At 35.8% G+C, this 12,213-nt stretch overlaps 1 pseudogene; it reads left to right on the forward strand.

Annotated features, from left to right (window-relative positions):
- The window catches only part of LOC129028714 (programmed cell death 6-interacting protein-like), a 100,993-nt pseudogene that overhangs the window by 50,565 nt on the left and 38,215 nt on the right, over positions 1–12,213 (forward strand).

The following is a 12,213-nucleotide window of genomic DNA, read 5'->3' on the forward strand; positions in this document are numbered from 1 at the left end:
AAGAGATCCTCCTGCCTCAGCCTACTAAAGTGCTGAGATTACAGGAGTGAGCCACCATGCCCAACCACGAGTTTGCAGTGCTGCCAACAGTACAGGAAGGTTTCAGTTTGTCTATATCTTCCTCAATGCTTATTTTCTGTTTGTTTATTAATAGGAGCTATCCTAAGTGAATGTGAGGTGTGTAGATTTTTTTTTTTTTTTTATCAGAGTCGGGTTTTAGCCCAGCTTATCTGCTAGCCCTTTTTGAGAAATGTATTTGCATGAGGGAGTAAAGCATAAGGCCAGCTAGGAGGTAATTGCATTGACTTAGAGTCGGGGTAATGAGGAACTGGTTCGATTGTGGTGGGACAATGTGATTTTGAGAGGTGATGGAAAAATGGAAATAATTTATTCAAATTTCAGAAACCGAGAGAAATGACATGAAAATGACTTTTACATTTGAATTTGATTGTAATAGAAATGTGGAAGTAAAGGGAAGGAGAGAAAGAATAACTTACTGTTCTTTAGCATTTTAGGTGATGGGAATATTGTTGTGGAAATAAACGCCTGTAAGGGCAGCTTGAAATATGGGAGCATATGACAGCAAGAAAACAGGTCTGGAAACTTGTTTTTGTGAGAGTCAGTAAGATGATACAGGTCATAGTATTTCTCTTTGAAACATTTGTTTTCTTTTGAAAAAATAATCTGATAAATTTTTCCTTCTCAATTTTTTACAGCTCTTGCAAGCTTAGGATATGGAAAGAGCTGTGTGTTGTTCAATTGTGCAGCCTGAGTAGCCAAATTGCAGCAGAACAGAACCTGGATAATGATGAAGGATTGAAAATCGCTGCTAAGCATTACCAGGTATGCGGAAAATTAGTTACTACAATAATGATCGACACTAAATTGGATTAAGTGGAAAATAATTTGCATTTAGGTTTATAGATACTTCTATGCAACAGATGTTTTTTTAAATGAATGCACTTTTAAAATGAATTGATTCTTACTGTTGAAGCCCTTAGATAAACTGTCTATAGACCAGGTCTGTTATTCCTCATTGTTTTATACGCAGCACCTAGCACAGTGCCTGGCACATAATAGAGGCTCAATAATTGTTGGTTGAAGAAATTATGAAATGTCTGAGATTTTGTCTCTGGCATTTAGGGTAAATCCATTTTAAATAAATGACCTAATTAAAAAAAATTTGTACATTATTTTCATATGTTTTCTTAGAGTGAGACACACTTGAAATTTCACTGATGTTACAAAAATAAAGACAAGAAATTGGCAAGAAAATAAAATTTTAACTTTGAGACTTGTGGAGAGGTCATATTTAAATGTGGTCCGACACATAATGTTCGTAAGTTGCCTAATCTATTTTACGTACTAATCATTTACTAATATGGCATGTTATCTTGTGGCAGTTTTTTTTATTTCATTTATTTATTTATTTTGAGACAGAGTGTTGCTCTGTCACCCAGGCTGGAGTGCAGTGGCTCAATCTCGGCTCACTGCAAGCTCCGCCTTCCGGGTTCACACCATTTTCCTGCCTCAGCCTCCTGAGTAGCTAGGACTACAGGCATCCGCCACCTCGCCCAGCTAATTTTTTTTGTATTTTTAGTAGAGATGGGGTTTCACCGTGTTAGCCACGATGGTCTTGATCTCCTGACCTCGTGATCAACCCGCCTCGACCTCCCAAAGTGCTGGGATTACAGGCGTGAGCCACCACACCCTGCCAGCAGTTGTTTATTATTTATTCAGTTTTTTTTTTTTTTTGGTTAAAAGAGCAGTAAATGATTAGTGATAAGTAATATATATAATCATGTTGTCATTTTATATTTCTTTCTAATTTACAAAGTGTTTTCATGTACATTATTTGACTCTCAGATAAACCTTGTGATGTATGTCATATAATGATAATGTCATTCCCATTTTACATACGAGGAGACTAAAGGTCAGAAGTCTTCATAAAGCAGTCCATTTGGGTTTCAGTAGTTCTGATTCCAAATTTCATGTAATTCCAAATGTCCTTCCACTGTTTCACCCCCAAACCTCTCATGAAATTTGCTTGTCTCAGAGGCAGTCTGCTTTTTCCTGTTGTTTATGTTAGGGGAGAGGTGAGTGATGCTATTCTGAGAAAGTAAAAGGAAAATATACCTTAAGCAAATAACATGCTCCAAATTGTGGCTTGCCTTACAGTTTTGAATGGGCATAGATGACAAACATAATGCATACGCTATTTCTTTTTGAGGCTATACATGGCAAATATTTTAAAATGTGAAAACAAGCCGGGTGTGGTGGCTGAGGCCTGTAATCCCAGCACTTTGGGAGGCCGTGGTGTGTGGATCACGAGGTCAGGAGTTCCAGACCAGCCTGGCCAATATGGTGAAACCCTGTCTGTATTAAAAATAGAAAAATTAGCTGTGTGTGGTGGTGGGCACCTGTAGTCTGAGCTACTTGGGAGGCTGAGGCAGGAGAATCGCTTGAACCCAGGAGGCGGAGGTTGCAGTGAGCTGAGATTGTGCCATTGCACTCTAGTCTGGGTGACGAGCAAGACTCTGTCTCAAAATAAATAAAATAAAATAGAGTAGTGAAAACGAAGTAAAATGTTATTTAGCTTTTGGTTAACTGTAACTCAGTTAATTGGCATATGAGATTTTAGAAAAGTCATTCTGAATTATGAAAGAAGCATTGCATTCTGTGAGGGTTCACAGCAGGGCACCTGGTATCATGGAACGATAACTGGTGGTATTAGACCTAGGTCCTTGTCTAGGCTGCTTGCCACCCAGAAGCTTTGTGTTGTTGGGCAAGTTCTTTAACCTCTCTAGTACCTCCAGTTCCTTATCTGTAAATGAGAGACTCAGACTTTGATCCACTAGTTTACTAAACAAGTTCAGTTGTTCATTCCTAGCAGATACTCTGGTCTTATAATACTTAATGACTGCAGAAACATGCTGTTCATTTTAATACATTTGACTTTGAGTTTTCTCTGTGTTGTCTATTTATCTAACTCATGACACCTTTTTTTTTCTTTTTTGAGATGGAGTCTTGCTCTGTTGCCCAGGCAGGAGTACAATGGCGTGATCTTGGCTCACTGCAACCTCTGCCTCCTGGGTTCAAGCGATTCTCCTGCCTCAGCCTCCCAAGCAGCTAGGATTACAAGTGTGTGCCACCATGCCCAGCTAATTTTTGTATTTTTAGTAGAGATGGGGTTTCATCATGTTGGCCAGGCTGGTCTTCAACTCCTGACCTCAGGTGATCCACCCACCTCAGCCTCCCAAAGTGCTGGGATTACAGGCGTGAGCCACCGCACCCTGCCAACTCATGACACCTTTAGATCTCAGACTGATTTATTTCTTTTTCTTAGTATAATTTGTTTCATAAAAGCAAAGTTATTTTAGTATTAACAAAATATAGTTGAGATGAAAAATCTGATGGGGAACATTTCACTAGCGAGCTCTGAAGGCCAGACAGAAATCACTAGCAATAGGTAGTAATGCTGTTCCTCAGAGGACCAGGTGTATGTACTATTTGGGGTGTCCCCTAACTACTAAACTACTATGGCATGTTTAATTATATTTGAAAGATGAATTTGTTTGGGACCAAAGCAAGAGCATTGCAGTACTAAAAATATTTTAATGTTTATCCCTGCCTCTATTCTCATGTTAATTTTGAGGAAGTGTGTCTAAAAATAGCTTAATCAGATTGTTCCATTAGTTTACTTTGTTTTTCCTTGTAATTTACTTTTAATCTTTGTTAAATCTCTTGTTATGCTATAGAGTTTTAGAAAGATAACCTTATTGTCTGTAGGTCAGATGTTTTAGATTGGTTTTTCATAATACAAAAATTTAAATGTATTAACTGTTCACTGAGTTAACATTTGAAATGCCTTTTATGTGTAACAGTAGGAAATTAAGTCTTGCTGAGTTCCTATAGATTTTAAATAAATTCTTTTTCCCCCCTTAGTTTGCTAATGGTGCCTTTTTACATATTAAAGAGACAGTTTTATCTGCCTTAAATCGAGAGCCTACCGTGGACATATCTCCAGATACTGTTGGGACCCTCAGTCTTATTATGCTGGCACAGGCTCAAGAACTACTTTTTTTTTAAAGCCACAAGAGGTAACTCCAATTTTTCTTTTCGTTGCATGTGAAAAGAAGTGATAAGGCTTTTAAATTAAGAAAGTGGTTAGACTATAATATGTGCAATGTCGAGCTTTCCTTCTTGAACTTGATACATGGATTATGGAAAATTTTCAGCTATCCTTTTCTGAATTTGTAGCACAAATGCACATTTAAGAATGTAGGCTGTGTTTGAAGTCATGAAATGGATCTTTGGTAATTGTCTTTAAACACTCCATTCTGGAATAGTATTTATGTATGTTTTTAACATGTCAAACATTTATTCACAAATATTTATTGGGTACTTACCCTGTGCCAGTCACTGTTCTAGTTTCTGGGTAAACGGAGTTAGAAAACAACCTTACATTTTCGCGACAGGAGAGATGATAAGCAAGAATTAAGTAGACAGGATAATCTCATAAATAATTGCTATAACATTTCAGAAATAATTGCTATCAAAAATAAGAAAGAATTATATGATAGTGGCTGGTGGTATGGTGATGGGATAGGGATGTAGGGGAAGCTGGGCTAATTTTAGATTCATTAGTCAAGAAGGCTTTCTTTCAGGAGGTCCTCTTTAAAGTAGACCTAAATGACAAGAAGGAATGATCCAGGCACAGTCCCTGGCCCTGGGAATGAGGGAAGAAGAATAATTCTTATAAGGCATATAAGTTAGCATGAGAGATTGAAATATGGGCTGAATATATAATATGGGCTGAAATTGAAAATAAGAGGTTAAGTTATCATGTGGAAGAAATAGGAATTGGAATACTTTTTTCTTTTAAAATAACAGCTTATAGTGAGATAGAATTTATATACGCTAAAGTTCACCCTTTCTAAGTATACAACATAAGATTTTTAGTATATTTGTAGAGTTTTGATTACCACTATCTTATTTTAGAGCATTACCATCATCCCAAAAAGAAGCTGTGTACCCATTAGCAGTGACTCCTCATTCCCCTTTCCCCCACTGCTGGCAACCACTAATCTATTTTGTCTGTTTTAAATTTTATGCGAAAATGTGATTTCATCAAGAAAGATGTTTTAAGATGTGTGTACAAACTTGTGATCTCAGTGTTTATACTGAGACATGTCAGATTAGCTCATATTTATTTTAATTATAATGGTCAACCTTCATATTGTATTCCAGATAAAATGAAAGATGCCATCGTAGCTAAATTGGCTAATCAGGCTGCAGATTATTTTGGTGATGCTTTCAAACAGTGTCAATACAAAGATACTCTCCCCAAGGTCAGTTATTGTTTTTATAAACACTTGTTTACTTTGCATGTGGAAGTATTTAGACTTTTTTGTGTATAAGAAGCAAGTTGAAACTTATAAAGAAATTTGAAGTTTTAATAGAGTTATCTGAAGTATATAGTAGAAATAGTTTTTTTTTAATTTAAGATGCATGAACAATTCTTTTATATTTAGGGATGCTTTTGTCTTTACCTTTTACTAAACTGGTTTTTCCAAGTTAGAACTCTTTCTGGAAAATGTTGACCATCTGTTTTCAATACTTTTATCAAATCAAGGCATTGTGTAGTTCTGAATCATTGGTGATTTGGTACAAGCATGTATACTTGAGCATGTTGATTATTCACAGTTTTAATTATTGTCCTGTTTTCTCAAAGATGAGTCTTGAAGTGCAAAAACAGACATAAAGAGAAAAGGAAAAGAAAACTTAACAAATTCATCTGATACTTTGATTAGAATTCAGTTTTGGCAACAGGGATAAAAAATTGGGCTGCTAATGGACAGCTAAGGAAAAGCAACCATCTTAAACTACATATCACAGGAAGTATAATGTCTTAATGTGAACCTTTCTGAAGTGACAATTGAAAAGACTATTCAGTGATGATCATTTGTTAATGACAAAGGAAATCACTAGTAAATTTGGAATGATTAATAAAGAAAACTTAAAGATGGAGTGAAATATATGTTTCAACTACTTCCTTCAGAAATGTTCAAGGAATTAGTTTCATCATATGGTATCTGTTACATGATTTTTTTGGTAGGGGAATTTATTGATTTATAAGTCATATTCAGGAATCTTTGTACATTAAAAAATTGCAGACAACTTGGGGGTGAAGTAAAAATGCACATAAGTGCATTAACGGTACTTATTACTCAGAAAATGATCAATAAGGAATTAATGTGACGATTCCTGGGGATTTAAGATACACCAAGAACCTAACAGAAATTTGCCCAGGACTCTTGGGTATTAACAGCCTTCCTCTTAAAAAGAGACTTGGGATCTCCTCTCATGTTTTTTACCTCTGAAAGACCTCACGTTCAGCTGCACAGTGTTCCGTTACATCCTGTTGGGCCATTAGTTCAGTCCTGTCATGGAGAGAAGAAAGTCACCTACAAAAGACTTGGAAGCTACCTCTGCAGCATTGCTGGTATTCCTTGAAAATCTCCTTTTTCAGAACCAAGTTGCTCCAGCCTTACCCTGAGAACTGGCATGAGTGTAGTTTGAAATTTAGATGTCTTTTATTTTTTCCTTTTTACTAATAAAGCTCATAAGGTGTTTTCATATTCTAGTTAAAAACTGAAATGTCTGCAAGTAGTGATCCAGGAAGGTAGGAAATTATTCCCTGGGAGACAGGAAAGCACCCAAGGTAGTAATTCAGTTTTTGATTCTCTTACATTTTTTGTTTAGATAGTGATTGTCTAGCCTAATTCCTTGGATTTTTTTAATATCATATACTTCCTAAAAGCAGTGAGGTTACAGGTTAGATTTTGACATTTTGGAAGAGCCACTACTAGTATAATTGCTTTCCTGCTTTATGTCTTTGGATCTTTTAAAATTAATTTTGCCTGGAATTATTTTCAAAACAAATAGGCAAAATAACAGTTTATCATTATCATTGGTCATATACTTAGTGCATTTGTCTATGATATGTTTTTGAGTATGTGATACTGAAATATTAGTGTATCTATGATAGTAAATCATTTTTATATGGCTAAAATCATCTTTAGTAAGAAACCTCTTAGGATATGAATTTAAGTGAGAATTTACTGTCTTTTTTTTAAAAACATGATGAAACAGTCATCTATAGAGCAACTTCATTGGTATATGTGAGTAATGATGGTTTAGTTAACTCTGCAGGCTGGGTAAGGGCTCATAAGAAAGCGTCTAAAGCCCTGTGCTTGGTGTTCCTCTGTGAGTGTCCATTCTACTTCTCTTTCTAATAATGCATGCTTTTCTTTCTTTTTGTAAACAAAATGTTGACTTCACGGATCAATTAAAGAGAATTGTAAAAGCCTAAATTGGCTTCAGTTAACAATTAAAAAAAACCCCTTCAATTGGAAGAAAAAAATTTAATTCATAGATTTCAATCCACACAAAATCATGTCTTCTCTGTTTACACCTAATGACTAACCTTAATCTCTAAGTCATGAATGGGGTGATTGTAATTTCTGTCGTCTTCTCCTCTTTCTTCCTGCATCCCATGTTGTCTGTGGTGGTTTGTGTGGTTGGACTCTCTCCTGGTCAGTATTTTATTTCCAGGAGGTGTTCCCTGTCTTGGCTGCCAAGCACTGTATCATGCAGGCCAGTGCTGAGTGCCATCAGTCTATCCCGGCAAAACAGCACAAGACATTTGGAGAGGAAATTGCAAGGTTACAAGTGAGTCTCTTGGTAATAAATATTTAAGTAACTAACTTGGGTCTCTCTTTTTTACCCTAGTAAGATTTCCAAGTTTGCCCATAAAAACCTTTCCCATTCATCACCCCATCAGCAGTGACAAGTGATTGTTTTTATCTTTAGACTTTACTGCATGTTTTTTTGAGGTCTCATATTTTATCTAAAAAATTGATGCAAAATTTGCATTCAATTCTCTTTTTTATCCATGTTTATTTTAATGTAAAAATAATTCTAAATTCATTGCCATCTCCAGATTGTTTTTATCTTTAGACTTTACTGCATGTTTTTTTGAGGTCTCATATTTTATCTGAAAAATTCATGCAAAATTTGCATTCAGTTCTCTTTTTTATTCATGTTTATTTTAGTGTAAAAATAATTCTAAGTTAATTGCCATGCTCCAGGAGTATGTGTAGTGTTTAACTTGTGGCCTGGTCTTTGTCTAAACTGGGGCATATACTTCCACAACTTGAGGAGGACAGTGGAGAGATGTGTGTGCATATATATATATATATATCTTGTGAACAGCCGAGTACCTTCTATGCAGTTGTGTTCATACTGTTGGCATTGGGGTTATCAGAAACTTGCTGTGACATTATGGCACCTGAGGCAACTTGCCAGCAGGAACAAGAGCTGTTTGTACAAGTTGTTTGTGTTTTGAGTATTGGTAGACAGAGGATAGAAAGATGACTTATGGCATTTGAGTTAGGGAAGTTTAAATATGTACTGATTTTTAGAACATACTATGGATGTCTTGGTTTATTTTGTGCTGTTATAGCAGAATACCACAGACTGGGTAATTGATAAAGAACAGAAATTTGTCACAATTTTGAAGGCTGAGAAGTCCAATATCAAGGTGCTGCCACCTGGTGAGGGTCTTTGTGCTGTGTTACCCGTGGTGAAATGTAGAAGGGCAAGAGAGTGCTAGTGAGTGAGAGAGAACAAGAGGGAGCCGAACTGCTTAATGAAGCCCCTCTCTTGATAACTAGCCCTCTCCCATGATAATGACATTAATCTATTCATGAGGGTGGAGTCCTCTTGACCTCATCACCTCTTATTATGCCCCCACGTCCCAACACTTTGGGATTGGGAACACATGAACTTTGGGGGACACGTTCAGACCATAACAATGGAAATGTTGTTTAGGAGGTTCAGATTAATTAATTAGCCTTTTCGTGGGAAAACATCTCACAGTGACCAAATCAGAGAAAGACTTTTTTTAAAAAAAGTCAAACCCAGATTTGTCTGGGGCTTCACTTTGATTACAGTAACTTAGATTCATATATAAAAATGATGCTGAACAAGGAATTTGTGGGAAGGATTCTTTTTTTAAGGCTAGCATATTTAAATTATAAGTTTAGTTTCTTTATTTTCTGGTTTCTGGGACTATTAGATTTAAATAAGCCCATATTTAGTCTCTATAAATCAGTCAGAGAAAGAACTCCTTTTGAAATTTAATCTCATTTCTAAGTACCCCTGAAAAAGGAAACTATTTCAAATTCACACAGTGGGAGGGAGGTAAAAACTTTTCCTCAGTTATAGACACGTAGATTTTGCAGCTTTAGTTTTACAGCTTTAGTTATAGGTTAAAGTTAAGACAGAAGATGAGTGTGATGGCACCTGTCTGTAGTACAGCTACTTGGGAGGTTGAGGTGGGAGGATCGTTTGAGGCTAGTAGTTTGAGGCCAGCCTGGACAATATAGTGACACACTTTCTCAAAAAAAAAAAGTTAACACAGAACACACTCACTGATCCATATTTCAAAGGGCAGTTATTCTTTCCAGTAGGCATGAAATATTTTTTAATTGATTTACACTCCCAAGAAGGCAAACAGAACAGACAAGAAGTTGACCAATAAACCATATTGGCTGTAGTTTGTCACTCAGTAGAGAATAATCCCCCATGATGCTGACAGAGATCTTAGGAGGTCACACTCTTAAACCAACTTTCTAGTTATGGCTACTAGCAAAGAGAAATAACTTATTGGTCCTGTGCAAACCAGAAATGAAAATAAAGTCACAATCAGGAAAATCAAAACAGTAGATAAAATGGCAGCAAAGGTAAAATTACTGCTTGGAATCACTTCTGGGGCCAAGAAAAATTGTACCTGAGCTTAATACAGCTCATGAGTTGCACTTCTTGAACAGTGCAGTTTATGTGGCCCCAGAAGATGGATCTTCTTGGTCATCTTGGTGGATCTTCAAAGATGGTGAAATACAATTTTCAAAAAGATATAGAAAAACACACACACATACACAGATATAAAAACATGACTCACATAGAATGACTACATGTCAAAGATTTATTTGACTCATTAATGAGGGACCTAGCAAGATTGTAAATCTGATTTTGTACAAGTATTGTTATCTTAGTTATGATACCAGGTTGTAGGTATTAAGGAGATTGTCCTTATAGAATACTTGCTGATGTGTTTAGGGATGAGGGCTCATCACATCTAACTTCAGTTTAAGATAGTCCTGCAATAAAAGAAAAAAAGGTATGTGATTATGTGTTTGTATGGGAAAGAAATAGATAAAGCAAATGTGGCAAAATGGTAATTGTTGAACCTAGATAATTATTTTGTGAGCTTGAAATTTTTCAAAATTGGGAAAATAGGTATATATAAGGTTATATAGTTCAATTCCTGTTCCTCTTTTTCCCTCTATCCTGTTCTCTCCATCCATTATTCCCACTGCCCCATAGTTAATTTCCATTAATTTCTTGTTTTTTTTTTCTTTCTTTGAAATAGAAGCAAATATATACATACACAGCACACACGCATTGCACATTCTCACTTCTCATTCTTACTGAAGTGCTGGTATGCTATTAATATATACAGTGTTGTGTACCTTCTTTTCTCATGTAACAATGTATCCTGGAGATCTCTTCATCTTAATTCAGCAATAGGGAGACCATCCATAGAGCTGCATTGTACTTCACTGTGTGAGCCACAGTTTATTGCTGTCTCCTATTGCTAGATACTTGAATGTTTCCAAGATTCACTATTATAAACAATGCTACAGTAAAAACTCATGTACACAAGTTATCTTGTACTTCAGCAGGTGTCTTAGCTTAGGCTGCCATAAGAACACCATAGACTGGGTGGTTTAAACAACAGAAATTTATTTTCTGATAGTTCTGGAGCCTGGAAATCCAAGGCCAGGGTGCCAGTATGGTCATGTTCTGGTGAGATTTACAGATGGCCTTTTCTCTGTATCCTCATATGTTGAACAGCAAGAGGAAGCCCTCTGGTGTCTCTTCTTGTAAGGGAACTAACGCCCTGTGAGGCCCCACCTCCATGACCTCATCTAAACCCCATTAGTTTCCAAAGGTCCCATGTTCAAATACCATCACATTAGGAGTTAGGGATTCAAAATACGAAATTTGGGGAGCACAGTCCCTTACATAGCAGCAGGTATATCTTAAATAATTTAATAGAAATGGGATTACCGATAGCAAAATATAAATACATCTGTAATTTGTTATATATTTAGATTGTTGATCCACTTGGAATTTATCCTGATGTGTGGTGCTAGGTATGGATCCAGTTTTAAAGTCTTCTTCCAAATGGCTAGCCAGTTGTCCCCACACCATTTATTATAATAGCCTTGTTTACCTCACTGATCTGAGATTCTGACTTTATCACACATTAGATTCATGGTATATATTGGGATCTATTTCTGCTTTTATTGTTTCATTGACTTGTTTATCTGCTCATACTCCAGTTCCATATCATTTTAGTTATACTTTAGACTGTTTTAATGTCTGATAGGTATTATCTCTCGTTTTTTGAATTTTCCTGCCTGTCCTTGCTTGTTTCCTGAATTTTGTCATTTTCTGGATTTTCCTGACTATTCTTGCATATGTTTCTTCATATGAATTTTCTTTCATTTAACTATGACGGAAAATATATATAAAAGTATAGTTGTGTAACTATGATGGTCAGGCATATATAAAAGTATGAATCATTGAATTTCTGTTACCCAACTTAAGTGATTATGAGTATTTCGCTATTTTGTGTTTTAGCTATTTCTCCTTTCCTCCTTATTTTTTTGGAGTATTTTACAACTATCTCATGTATCATTTCATTCTTAAGTTTTTTAGCCTGTGTCTCTAAGAGATAAAGATTTAAAAAAATTAAAGAACAAAAATTTAAAAAATGAAGAAATTTTGCTAGATGGGTCATTATCCCAATCTAGCAAAATTAATATTAATATGAATTAGTAGTTAATAGTCATAATCCAGTATTATCTACATGTAGTTTAGTTCTCCCTGATTTTTTTCTCAGGGGTCTTGTTTGTTCAAATCAGGATCCACACAAAGTCCTCACTTTGCATTTGATTGATATGCCCTCTAAATCTTTAATTTGTAACAGCCTCCTCCTTCCCAACTTCTGTGTTGAGTTTTCTTCACTTTTTCTTGTTCTGTATGTTTTTTACTATGATTTCTGTGATGTCTGTTTTC

Source organism: Pongo pygmaeus, chromosome 16 (assembly GCF_028885625.2).
Source record: "Pongo pygmaeus isolate AG05252 chromosome 16, NHGRI_mPonPyg2-v2.0_pri, whole genome shotgun sequence".
Lineage (NCBI taxonomy): Eukaryota > Metazoa > Chordata > Mammalia > Primates > Hominidae > Pongo > Pongo pygmaeus.